This window comes from Tamandua tetradactyla, chromosome 2, assembly GCF_023851605.1.
Source record: "Tamandua tetradactyla isolate mTamTet1 chromosome 2, mTamTet1.pri, whole genome shotgun sequence".
NCBI classification, from domain to species: Eukaryota; Metazoa; Chordata; class Mammalia; order Pilosa; family Myrmecophagidae; genus Tamandua; species Tamandua tetradactyla.
Genome location: NC_135328.1, coordinates 140,524,689 through 140,538,058, shown reverse-complemented (window position 1 = coordinate 140,538,058; position 13,370 = coordinate 140,524,689).

The window sequence follows — 13,370 nt, the reverse complement described above, 5'->3', positions numbered from 1 at the left end:
GGCATACGATTCTTTGGGGGACCTACAGGTCTAGATATACCAACCTTAAAGAAAGTAATTGAAGCAAAAGGATATTTGAGAAAAGCATTCCTGAGGTGGGAATGATAGTGTGTAGGGGCGCTGGGGTCAGATCATCTTGTGTGTGAGTCCTGGCTGAACAGCTGCAAGGCTTCCTGCAGGTGAGTTACTTCACTTCTTCCTCTGTAGCTACTTCCTCACCTTATTATGAGGACTGGTCTAGTTTTCTAGTTGCTAGAATGCAATATACCAGAAACAGAACGGCTTTTAAAAAAGGGGAATTTAAGTTGCAAGTTTACAGCTCTAAAACCATGAAAATGTCCCAATTAGAGGAAGGTTATAAAAATGTCCAAATTAAGACACCAACAAGGGATTACTCAAGAAGGCTGATGACTTCCAGGCTTTCTCTCTCAACTGGAAACGCACGTGACAAACAAGGCGACATCTGCTAAGTTTCTCTCTAGGCTTCTTATTTCATGAAGCCCTCCTGGAAGCGTTTTCCTTCTTCATCTCCGAAGGTCTCTGGCTGCATGGGCTCTGTGGTTCTCTTAGCTCTCTCGCCGTTCTGAAGCTTTCTCCAAATGCTTCCTCTTTCAAAGGATTCCAGTAAACTATTCAAGACCCACCTGGAATGGTGGAGTCAAATCTCCCTTTAATCAAAGGTTAATACCCACAATTGGGCAAGTCACATTTCCGTGGAGATAATCTAATCAACTTTCCAACCTACAGTACTGAGTAGGGATTGGAAGAAATGGCTGCCTCCATAAGGTGGGTCAGGATTAAAACGTGGCTTTTCTAGGGTGCATAATCCTTTCAAACTGGCAAAAGGACTAAAAGCAAACAACAAACAACAATGCATGTACAACATTTAAAGGAGAATTCAGAACCCCAACAAGGACTCAGTGATAACCATTGTTATTACTGTTACCTGTGTTGAAAAAGTAGGAGAGATTTTAGAAAGATAGGCTCAGGACAGATGGCAGAAGACTTTCAGTCTGGGATTAGGGAGTTTGGACTTTATTCTGACCTCTGTAGAGAAAGGTGATGTCTAGCAAAAATTTCTCTGTCTCTAAGGATCTGTGGTTGCTTAAAAGCTATGTTTAAGTATATTTACGCATTTTTATATCAACATTTTAGTTCAGAGAGAAGATAGCACATCTTAAACCCAATCACATTTTAAACCTTATTTTGCTTTGGTCAGATCATGATTGTACCATCAATCCACATCTGATTTTAAGCAAAGATTTTTGTTTCAGAATCAAAAAAGTGTTTACTCTTAAAACAAATCGAAACTCTACAACTTGAATTTTCTGTATCCTTATGCATAGTGAGGTAGGTACTGGCAATTCACCGAAGAACAGTTGGAGGGCATCTCCTTGGCTTCCACCGCCAACCTTCCACAGGCAGGTAGGATGTTTCACTGCAGTGAGGTGTGTCTACCACCCACACCTCATCAAGCCTGGCATCCAGAGTCAAACCCTCTTTCCACATAGGGGTGACAGGATCTATTTAGACCCAAGACAAAGTTATATTCAAGGTTGACACTTCTGTTCCTCCATTCCTCTACCTGAAGTTAACTTTGTCTTTGAGTACATGTTCTCTGGAGACTAAGGGCTGCGTAAGGATAAGGGAACATCCTGTCTTCCCTTTGAGTATGTTCTCGATGTTCCCACTGGAAACATTGGAGAACATGAGCCAAGAAGACCCTGTCAAGTCAAGTACACACACACACACACACACACACACACACACACACCTACCTCACACCAGCCCCTCTTTGTGAAATCACAGAGAGATAACACTGTTTTCTCATCAGTGGCTTTTCCTGCCCGCTGACTCCTCATGTCAGGACACTATCTTTTCATCCATTCCCAAGAAAATGGGAGAGCTTCTTTTCCACCCTGATTGTGCACTGATATGTTTTCTCTCATGTTTATCATGAACATAGAGCTTTCTCCTGTGATTAAAAATTAAGTCTACCTCATGCAGTGTAAAACATATCATGCTAGATTTTTGTAAAGATACCCCTTAGCATGAGGAAGAGGGGCACCAAACCACAGAAAGAAAAAATTACCCACCTCCATTTGGCAAATGTGGACTTGGAATATAGCACATGAGGGTCCAGGCCACCAGAGCGTGGTCTTAGGATCTCCATCCAGGATCTGGCAACCTGTACCTATACTCCCCAACCCTGTCACTCTTTCAAAGACATTTATAGTGGCTTGAGCCCTGCTTCTGAGCTCCCAGCTTGGACCTCCCTCCTCACTGCCCTTAGTTTGTCACGCTGCATGGTTTGCATACGCCCCCGCTCCCTGCTCCCATACCCCTTGGGAGCTGGCTTGCAGCCTAGCTGCTTATTTTTTTTCCATCCAGTAAAAGAGGCACAGGGAACACTTCAAAGAAAGCTTTCAAAACTGCAGATCTTGGCAGTTCTGCTGTTTTGAAAGATAACAGAACAGTGGGAAGGAGGAAGAAGAGTTCATTCCCCTGGAGCTTCTCTGGAAGCTTCCCTGGAAAAAAGAGTCATGAAGTACATTGTGGCTGTGTGTGTGTTTGAACCAGGTCAGAGATGGCATCACTTAGAATAAGGTTTAATAAAAGACAAAATGTTAACCAAAAATTCTCCACTAAATTCAGACTAACGCAACACTCATTTTAGGTCTGTATCTCATGAATAAGAATGAATAATTAACTCCTTAATGGTAGGCATTGCCAATAAATCGAAATCCACTTACATGAATTCGGAACCATGTGGGGTTTCTGATTTAACCCTGTAATTTACCTTATTGACAAGCTCTATGTGGCTTGATGGAATGCAAAGGTTCCAAGCTGCCATTTGGTGTTTGACAGCTTGTCTCTTGTTGCTGGGTGGAGTGGTGACATGTCAGGGTTAAGCACAGTTTCACCTATGCACACATTGGCACTCAGCCAGCTATTGGATTTTGATCCATCCACAGCCTTCCAGGAAGTTGTTGTCTATAGTTGAACAACGGATAGCAATACAGAGTTTGGAGCTGAAGCATGGGCACAAGCCAAGCCCACCAGCACGTCTCTGTTGTCTTTGAATGCTGGCTGGACAGGACAGCACTGTGTGCTGAGTTCTAGTGGCCAGTGATGATGCAGATTGGAAACTGCAGCTCTCCTCAGACTCAGGAATGCAGCTATCTCCTCTGACCCAGGAACGCTGTTTAAAATGGTCCAGAGATGAACTACAAAGAACTGACAGACCCTAAAGTTGAAGGGTCTGGAAAAAGATCAGTAAGTGCAAGTAATGAGTTAAAGAAGATAAGTAACTTTTCAGAGCATTCCCCCATGACCCCAGTCCTGGGCCCTGGTGGGGAAGAAAGGGGGTGGCCATGCTGTCTAAGCACATGCGGAACACAGGGGGAGTGCATAAAATGGGCCTTTCTGGTGACTTTGAGTCATGTATTTTCTTCCTTTTCTTGCCCTAGGTCCTTCCCCCAGCTCTCCATCCTCCCCCAGGCCTCACGGGGCAGGCCCCCTGCCATACATATGACCACCCTTGTAGCCAGTGGCCCTCTCGGCCTTTTGCCTTCCCTTCTTCCTTTCTCTGTGTCACAGACCTGGGAATCTCTTGGAGTCCTACTCTTCTCAACACAGAGTTCTTTACCCTTCTCTGTCTCTATCCTCTCTTTCAGCTCCATCCCACTGGTGTTTCTCTGTTGGGTGCTGGGGTTTGAATCCTGAGGTGGGGAAAAGAGGAGAGGAGTTGAGACTCTTGCAGAGGTCTGCTCTTGGGGTCTGAGCTGGGTGATCAGAGCTGTCCCTTGCTCAGGAATAGCTCTTTGGCACCTTGTCTTGCGGTACTAAAAGAACTCATCCCATTATACTGAACATCCCATTCGGCACCAAGAATGACTACGTAGGATGAGGAATACAGGCTATTTGAAATGGGTACAAAGCAAACAATCATAAGTTCCTGTGGAATTATTATTGATGCAATGGAAAAAAACATGGTTTTGGGGTAAGTTGGACCTGGATTTACCAACTAGCTCTCCTATTTACCTTGCTGGCACCTTAGGGAAGCAGGTTAACTTCTGGAGCTCCAGTTGCCTTAGCTGCAAGCATCTCTGTCTCACAATGTGAGAGGGATGAGTGAGGTGAGGCTGCATAGCACTGGGTACACATCTGTTAATTTTTTAAGGTTCTTTCCCACTTCCTAATCCTCATTTGTTTGAGTGACTATCATCTCTATGGGGTCCACTTTGGAGATTAGGAAGTATGCAGTCCAAAATGTGCTTGATCATTACTGTCAGTACTATTATTTTGTGATTTATTTGACCATAACACTATATTTTGAGAATTCATGATCTTTTAATCTGTTTCTTAATACTTTATGAGGTCATTATATTCCTTTCAGTGTGAAACATAAGGGCATTTTAAATACGATTTTATTATTTATTTACTTATTTTTGCATGGGCAGGCCCCGGGAATCAAGCCCAGGTCTCACCTGGCATGGCAGGTGAGAACTCTGCTTGCTGAGCCACTGGGGCCTGCCCATAAAATATGATTTTATATTATATATTTTATATTATATTTTTAGGCAGAATGAAGTTATGGTTTCATAATGAGTCAGAAAAATAAGACAAATAAAAATTTAGTAAAATGTAAAATGGTGCAACAATAAAGGACATGTTTACAAAATTTCAAGCCCTATAATTTTTTATAAATAATGTAAACATATGCAAAACTAGAGAGGAAAGTATAACGAACCCCCTTGTATCTATCACCACTTTGAACAGGTACCAACTTTCTGCCAATCTTGTTTCCTCTTCACATACCCCCACAACCCCAATTCTCTCCACCATCTTCTCTGAAATAGTTTCAAATAAATTCCACACACCAAATTTTAGCATGTATCTCTAACAGATAAGGAGTCTTCATTTTACATTATTACACTACTGTCATCACATTTAATAAAATTTAATTCTTTATTCCCCATATAGTTCTTATATATTCCCCATAACGACTCTGTGTTCAAATAACTGATTATCTTGAAAAACATCCTTTCAGAGTAGATTTATCAGGATCCACAAAAATCCACACATTGTATTTGGTTGACATGTTTCTTGTGTCTCTTTTAACTTATGTCATTCCTTTCTACCCTTCAAACTTTCCTCAATCATGCCATTTACCAATCCATGAACATGGTATATCTCTTGCTTAAATTTTCTTGGAAAATGATTTTTTGTTTTTTAGTTAGAGAACATCCATCTAGTCTTTTAGATTTATTTGTAAGTATTTTTGGAAAATTCCTTTCTGATGTCCTTTATTCTTTCTTGAAGCTATATACTGCTATCTGATATCTACTCCTTTCAACCTGAAAAAACTTATTTTAGCATATCTTGTGCTCGTGTGCTGGCCAGGAATTCTCTCAACATTTATTTACCTGAAAATGTCTTTATTTTGATTTAAAAATCAATACATTTGCAGAATGAAGAATTCTAGGTTGATAACTTATTTTTTTTTCTTTCAGCATTTTAAAGATGTTGTTCCACTGTCTCTAGTCTCTATGGTTTCTGACGAGAAGTAAGTTGTAATTCAGATCATCGTTCTTTTGAGTAATGTATCATTTTTACTTTGGCTGCTTTGGTAGTTTGGAGATGTTATATGCCCCAGAAAAGGCCATGTTCTTTTCTTTTCTTTTTTTTTTTTTGTATGCTGTATGGTGGGGGTCATATTTCGTTCTTTTTCCATGTGACTGTCCCATTATTGCAGCACCATTTGTTGAATTTTTTTGGTGGGGGGGAGTGCATGAGCTGGGAATCAAACCCAGGTCTCCCACAGAGCAGGTGAGAATTGTACCACTGAACAACCCTTGTAACCCCCACCCCCGTGTTCTTTTAATCCATTCTTGTGGGTACAGACTTACTGTGGGTGGGATGTTTTGATTAGGTTGTTTCAATTGGGATGTGACCCACCCAAGTCAAGGTGGGTCTGAATCCTTTACTGGAGTCCTTCATGAGAGGCTAAAAGGCAGAGAAAGTTTGGAGAGAGAGATACTCAGAGAGAGCTAGAAAAGAAAAGCCCGGTGAAGCAAGCAAGGGCACATGGAAGCTAAAAGCAATGAAATCCAGAGAGAAGGACCGTGTGCTGGCCAGGTGCCTTCCCGGGTGATGGAGGATCACCAGGCACCTGTCTTCAGAGAAGGTATCATTCTGTTGATGTCATAATTAGGACATTTATAGAGCCTTAGAACTGTCCATTTGCAAACTAATAGATCTCCATTGTAAAAGCCAACCTATTTCTGATATATTGTATTCTGGCAGCTGTAGCAAACTGAAACAATTGTTTTAAGCATTTTCTTTTTATCTTTGGTTTTCAGCAGTCTGATTATGATATGATAGATGTGATTCTCCTGAATTTAAACTTTGGGGGTGGCTTCTGAAATACTTTAATGGACTGATGTATTTAATTAATTTTGGAAAATTTTAAATCTACTTTTCAAATATGTGTTCTGTTTCATTCTATGTCTTTTATTCCTTCTGGCACTCCAACAACATTTATGCTATTATTGTTTCATATTATAGCACAGATATTGGATACTTTGTCCATTTTTCCTATCTTTTCTTTTTGTATTTCAGCTTAGAAAATGTATATTGACTTGTCCCAAAGTTCACTAATTCTTTCCTATCTGTGTCCATGAAGCTATTCAATCTTTTGAATAATTCATTTATGATATTTTAGTTTTCATTTTAGCACCTCCATTTGATTCTTTTTTAGTTTCCAATTCTGATGAAATTCTTCATCTGTTCACACTGAAGCTTATTTCAGTTGTTTAATTTTCTCACTAGATCCTTCAATATATTTCTCATAGTTATTTTAAAGTCACTGCCTGATAATCCCAACATCTGGACTGATTTGGGTCTTCTCTACTGATTATTTCTTGTCTTGATTATGAGCCATCTTTTTCTTCTTTCTTCACAGTTCTTGGACACTGTGATTTGATATCAAACATTACGTGTGAGAAAAAATAGAGAATGAACAAAATAGTATTTACTCTTATGAAAGAACTTTCTCTTCCGTAAGGCTGCTAGTGTGAAGGGCCAAATCAATCTAATTTGTAGTTAGGCTGGTTTGGGTTTTGTTGCAGCTTTCATTGGATACATTTAATCTCTATCTTTAAATGTTTTGAAGGAAGAATCAGAATTTTCCCTTCAACAGGGCTTGGGATTGAAGCACTGATAAGAGTCCAGAGATGCCTGTGTTTTAGAGTCTACCACCAACGAAATGCATTTTGACTTTACAAGTTAGCGGTCAATTGTTGGAATCTCTGCAGAGTTCTCTTTGCTGCCAGTCTCACTCCCAGACTCATCCTCCTTAGGAGATCCCTCTTTGCCTTTCTTTCCTGCACCTGGGTTGTGGAAGTTCTCTAGAATGCACCCAGTGAAGGCCTGGAGCACTGCCTAGGATTTCTCTCACCTTCTAGTTCCCTTGCAGAGCTGTTTGCGGTGCTCTCAGGGAAGGCCTAGTGTGCTTCCTAGGGATTTACCTCTGATTCTTGCCCTTATTTGAGGCTTGAGCATAGCCACTGCCTTGAATATGGAGAAGGCCCATGTCCTCACAGGAGATCTCTTTGAGCTCCTTCCCTGCCTCCAGTCTTTGGTGGGCATCTACCATGCACTCCATGAAGGTCCATGAAAAAGAGTTGCCTCTTTGGCTGCTGCACCTCAGGATCTAATCCATCATGCTAGCCTTTATGACCGTCAAAAGTTGGTTAAAAGTTCAACTGGTTTTTCTTTACCCCTATCTGTAAAAGAGTTCTCCCCCTTCTGCCACCTATAAAATCAGCAATAGACCTCTTACATCCCAGAAAACATTTGTCATTTTCTGATATCTCAAGTACATTTAGGTTTGGCTTTTTGAAAACTCTGATTTTGTAGCTTATCCTGCTTGTAATCATTGTTATGTTCTGTTCTAGTTTGCAAGCTGGCAGAATGCAACAGAACAGCTTTTAAAAGGGGGGAGTTTTTAAGTTGCATGTTTACAGTTCTAAGGTCATGAAAATGTTTAAATTAAGGCACCAACAAGAGGTTACCTTCACTCAAGAAAGAGCAGTGATGTTCAGGGTTTCTCTCTCAGCTGGAAAGATACATAGCGATATCTGCTAGCTTTCTCTCTAGGAATCTTCAACAGCTTTGCCTGGCCTCTGTCCATTCTGGTGGCTCTGTTGGTTCTGGAGGCTCTAAAGCTTTTTCCAAAATGGTTCTCTCTTAAAGGGCTCCAGGAAGCAACCCCAACTTGAGTGGGTGGAGACATATTTCCATGGAAACCATCTAATCAAAAGTTACCACCCGCAATTGGGTGGTTCACATCTCCATGGAAACAATAAAAAAAGCTCCCACTCAGCAATATTGAAAAGGGATTAAAGAATTTGGCTTTTTTGGGGTATACAACAGATTCAAACCAGCACAGGTCCCTATAAAATTTTTCAACATTTTAAAGCAACTTACTCTGAAACAAGATCTTACAAGGAAACTCAATATAGTGAACAGATCAAAGTTGAATCTTCAAGTTAAAATATAGTTGGGTGGGAGGGCATGGATTAGTGTCAAGAGGTCTCATGACTCTTTGAAATGTTTACTGGAAGACTTGATGGGCCTGGTCATCAAGTGTGAACTCTTGTGTGGGAGCTCCTGTCTTTACAGTGGTCTGGTTTCCTCAATCATTCCGGTGCCCATTTCTTCATTTTCTTTTCACATTACTTTGCTTCCAGGGGGGCTTGCCTCTCTCCCAATTTAGATCACTTTCCTTTGGATTTCTGCATCCTCAGAATTTATCACTAGGACCATACAATTTAGCCATAACTGCTGTGGTTTGTCTTCCGACTTGGGGAGTGTTACTCTTGCATCCTCAGCTGGATGTCCTTCTTTCTGAAAGGGACTGCACTGAACTTTCCTTATGTCTTTCTTGGAGCTGGGAAGTGGAAGCAGGCAGTGAGTATTTACTTCTGTGGCCTCTGTGGAAAGCTGAAACTGTCTTGGTTGATGGCTGTATGTCAGCTGTGGTGTCCTGTGTTTGTGGCTTATCAGTTTTGCTTGAAACTTACAAGGCTTCTGCTTAAAATGAGCTTCATTTACGATCATGGTCTGCCTTCTAGAGCCAGGCGGCTGCTTTTGTCTCTACAGCTCTGCCACTTGATTAGTGATGCCTGAAAACTCACCATGTAGATATGTTAACTACTTCCTCTGTCCTTCATCCTCTGAGCTGCTCAGACCCAGCCAAGCTTGTTCATAACCTCAGCGGGATAGACTGGCTGTGCCCCTCAGGCCTTCCCTCAGTGGGACAGACTGGTACCCATTGGGTCTTCCCTTGGTGAGGCAGATTGGCTGAATTCCAGAACCACACTTCAGTAGGATTAATGTGACTATGAGAGGCGCCAACTGAGAATGTGTCTTTTTCCTGATATGCACTAAGCTGTCAGCAACACAAGGCCTATTGCAGGGTGGCACCAGTCTATCTTGGCAGGCTCTCAGCATGTAATTGCGCGGATTTAGCTCAGTATGTTACTCTTGGTTAAGCCTGATTGTGCTTCCCAGAAATGTCTAGTTCCAGGCATCTCAGACTTAGAGGGTTCAGGGACATGTATGGTATCTGCTTTCCCCACAGAAATTGGAGAAACGTTACCTTTTCTTCCCCAGCTATCCCGTTTCCTTGAGTTCTTCCTTTTGGAATCTTGGGGCTTGGTATGGTCACAATAACACCTACTGTACTGAGTTGTGAAGTTTAAAAACGCTCCAGCACTGTTTAAATTTTATGCATGATCCTTAATATTTTGGGTCTTTTATGTGTACCTGGGACCAAAACCAACAAAAGGAACACATACACAAACACCAACAAGGCTGTTTTCATTAGAAGTTACAGACTTGGGGAATCCAGCTCCAACTTTCAGGACCATAGACTGAATCCTTATTACAGCATCACATTCCCTCTTAGAGGAGGGGTACAGGGCCCCAGATTGCAAGGATGTGCTGGCTAGATAGCAAAAGGCCCAGATGTTTACTCCTCTGATATGGGAAGGGTTTTCATTATCTTTTTTAGGGCCTTTACACTACAGTTTTCTTAAACTAAATTTTCTTTCCTCAACAGCATCTTTTAGCAGGTTACAGACCTTTGCATCCATTCTGCCTTCTGTAGATCATTTGCCTTGATGGCACACTGCAACTCTCACCCCTACGCCCCATGCTGATAAAAGCTGACATTTATAGCCTACCCAGCGATCAGTATGAAACCACTCAAAAGGCAATGAGTCTTCGTGTGAAGCTTATGTAGGTAGCAGAGAAGCTTAGCCTACCTATAGATATGCCTAAGAGTTACTTTTGCAGGACCTCTGTTACTGCTCAGATGTGGCCTCACTCTCTCTAAGCCCAACTCTGCAAGTGACATCATTGCTCTCCCCCCTACGTGGGACATGACATCCAGAGGTGAAAATTTTCTTGGCCATGTGGGAGATGATTCTCAGGAATGAGTCCGGCCCTGGCACTGTAGGAGTAATAATTCAATCCTGACCAAAAGGAGGAAAAGAAGTGTAATTAATAATGCACCAGTGGCACAGAGAGTTCAAATAGAGTGGAGGGGCTACTCTGGAGGTTGCCCTTACACAAGCTTCAGTTAGACCTTGCTACCTATCATAACCTGCCAAACCCCAACCAGGACCATTCCAGCTAATCCTAAAGAACACCTAGGGCAATATATAGGATTCCACAAGGGTTCTATGTACTAGTGTAACTTTCCAGAAACCTACAACCTCCAGATGGGTCCCTGGACCAGATAAGTCCTGAAATCTAGAAGGCCCAGCATCTCCAAAACATCAGTTAGTTCCATCTCCCTACCCCATATTAGTGACAGATCCTTTCAATATGAAAAAGTTAGAATGGCCATAACCCAAACACCTCTAAAGAGAGGGATAGAAAGATCAAAGGTGATGGTAGAGTTATACAGAGAAGATAGAATTTAACAGATAAATATGATTGCTGAATCATTAAATTGATATCTCTTTTAGTCTCCAGTATCTTAGAGCAGCTAGAAGTAAAAACCTAAAATTGTGGACTTTAACCCATGCCAAACTTTGAAATTGTTCTACAACTAATTGTGGTGCTGTGCTTTGAAATTTATTGCTTTTTTGTATATATGTTATTTTTCACAAAAAAGAAAAAAAGTCAATTGTGATGATAAAAAAAAATACTTATTCCTTCTAGCCTCCTATATTCTGGGGCAGCTGGAAGGAAAAATCTGAGAAAATCATATGGTAGCCCATGACAAATTCTGGGATCTGTCCTGTAACTACTTGTTGAAGAGTGATTTGAAAACTATCGCTTTTGTCTTTCTTTGCTTTATATATGTGTTATATTATACAATAAAAAAGTTTAAAGAAACATATGGCAGGGAGAAAGATCAAAGGTGATGATAGAGTTATACAGAGAAGGTCAGGTTTAACAAATGAGTATGACTGTTGAATCATTATACTGATATTTCTTTTAGTCTCCAGTACCTTAGAGCAGCTAGAAATAAAAATCTAAAATTGTGGAATTATAACCCATACCAAACTCTGAAATCTGTTCTCCAACTAATTGTTGTGATGTACTTTGAAATTTATTGCTTTTATAGATATATGTTATTTAAAGAGAAAGAGTATTACAGAAAAGATATGATTTAACAGCTGAATGAATCATTATATTGGTATTTCTGTTGGTCTCTAGTGTCTTGGAGCATCTAGAAGAAAAAACGAAAAATCATAGAACTGTAACCACATTAAACTTTAAAATCTGCTCTATAATTGCTTGTTAAATGCACTTGGAAATTTATTGCTTTTTTGCATATATGTTATATTTCAAAATAAAAAAAAAAGTACGTCTTGAAGTTAGGCAGACTTGAATTTAGCACTACCTGGTAAGTTTGTTATGAGAATTAAGTGGCTTTATATAAAGATTCTAGCACAATAGAATGTGCTCAAAGAAAGATTTGGCTCCTTTCTTCTCTGAAAAATAAAAATAAATAGAAAAAAAAAGGCAATGAGTCTTTGGGTGTGTATACCTTTAAGTCCAGCTCTCACCTTTCATTACCTGCCTGAGCCCTTTATGGAATGGGCACAGATAATCACAATAACATGTGAGATGCCAGGAAGTTTGCAGGAGGGCAGGGCTCAGGAGGGCAGGGAATGTCCTCCTTTGTTCTGCAAAGGGGGTATTGCTGTTAAAATTCCTGGGACTTGAATGGTCCCATTTGGGTACTGTACGGTCTCAGTTCTGAAATGAAACCTCTCGGGCAGCGGCAGGTGGTGGTGCTGGATTAACTGGCCCTGTGACCAGCTCCATGGGTGAGGGGATTGCTGCTTTTGCAGATAAGAGCCGGCACAGTTAGACATTGTCAACACATCCTGGTGCAAACTCAGTGCCCTTCCTTGACTTTTACCAAGGGAAAAATAGATCCCATGACACTGACCTTCATTTCCCAACTACAGCTTCTAAAGCACTTTTCTCATAAAGGTGGATAAGACATGGACCTCATTACTACTTGATAGCACTAATACAAAGTACAGTATAATGATAGTGAGTCCAGGACATTTTGGGGAAAAGAATAGACTCAACTCCTCTGAGGCTATTTTTATACTTGCCTTTGTTTCCCCCCTTTTTAATTTTGTGGATATCAGAGCAGTTTCGGTTTACAGAAAAATCATGCAGAAAGTACAGAGTTCCCATATACCCCACTCTCAGGCAAAATGTTAATTCCCTATTATTAACATTTTGCATTAATGTGGTAATTTGGTTACAATTGGTGAAGCAATATTATAACGATGCTATTAACTTTAGTCCACTGTTTGCATTAGAGTTTACTCTTTGTGTTGTTCAGTTCTGTTTTTTCTTGTGTGTGTGTGGTAACTTATAATACAACCAAAACATTCCCTTTTTATCCCCTTTCAAATATACAATTCAGTGGTTGTTCTAGTTTGCCAGCTGCCAGAATGTGATATACCAAAAGTAGAATGGCTTTTAAAAAAGGGAATTTAATAAATTGCTAGTTTACAGTTCTAAGGCCAAGAAAATGTCCCAATTAAAGCAAGTCTATCAAAAATGTCCAAATTAAGGCATCAGTAAGAGATTACCTTCACCCAAGAAAGGCCAATGAAGTTCAGAGTTTCTCTCTCCACTGGAAAGGCACACGGTGAACATGGCGACATCTGCTAGCTTCCTCTCTAGGCTTCTTGCCTCATGAAGCTCCTGCAGCCTTCTCCTTCTTCGTCTCCACAGGTCACTGGCTGGTGGACTCTGTGCTTCTCTTGTCCTTCCTTTGTGGTTTTGTGGCTTTGTCCTTGTTCTCAAAAGAAGGCCCT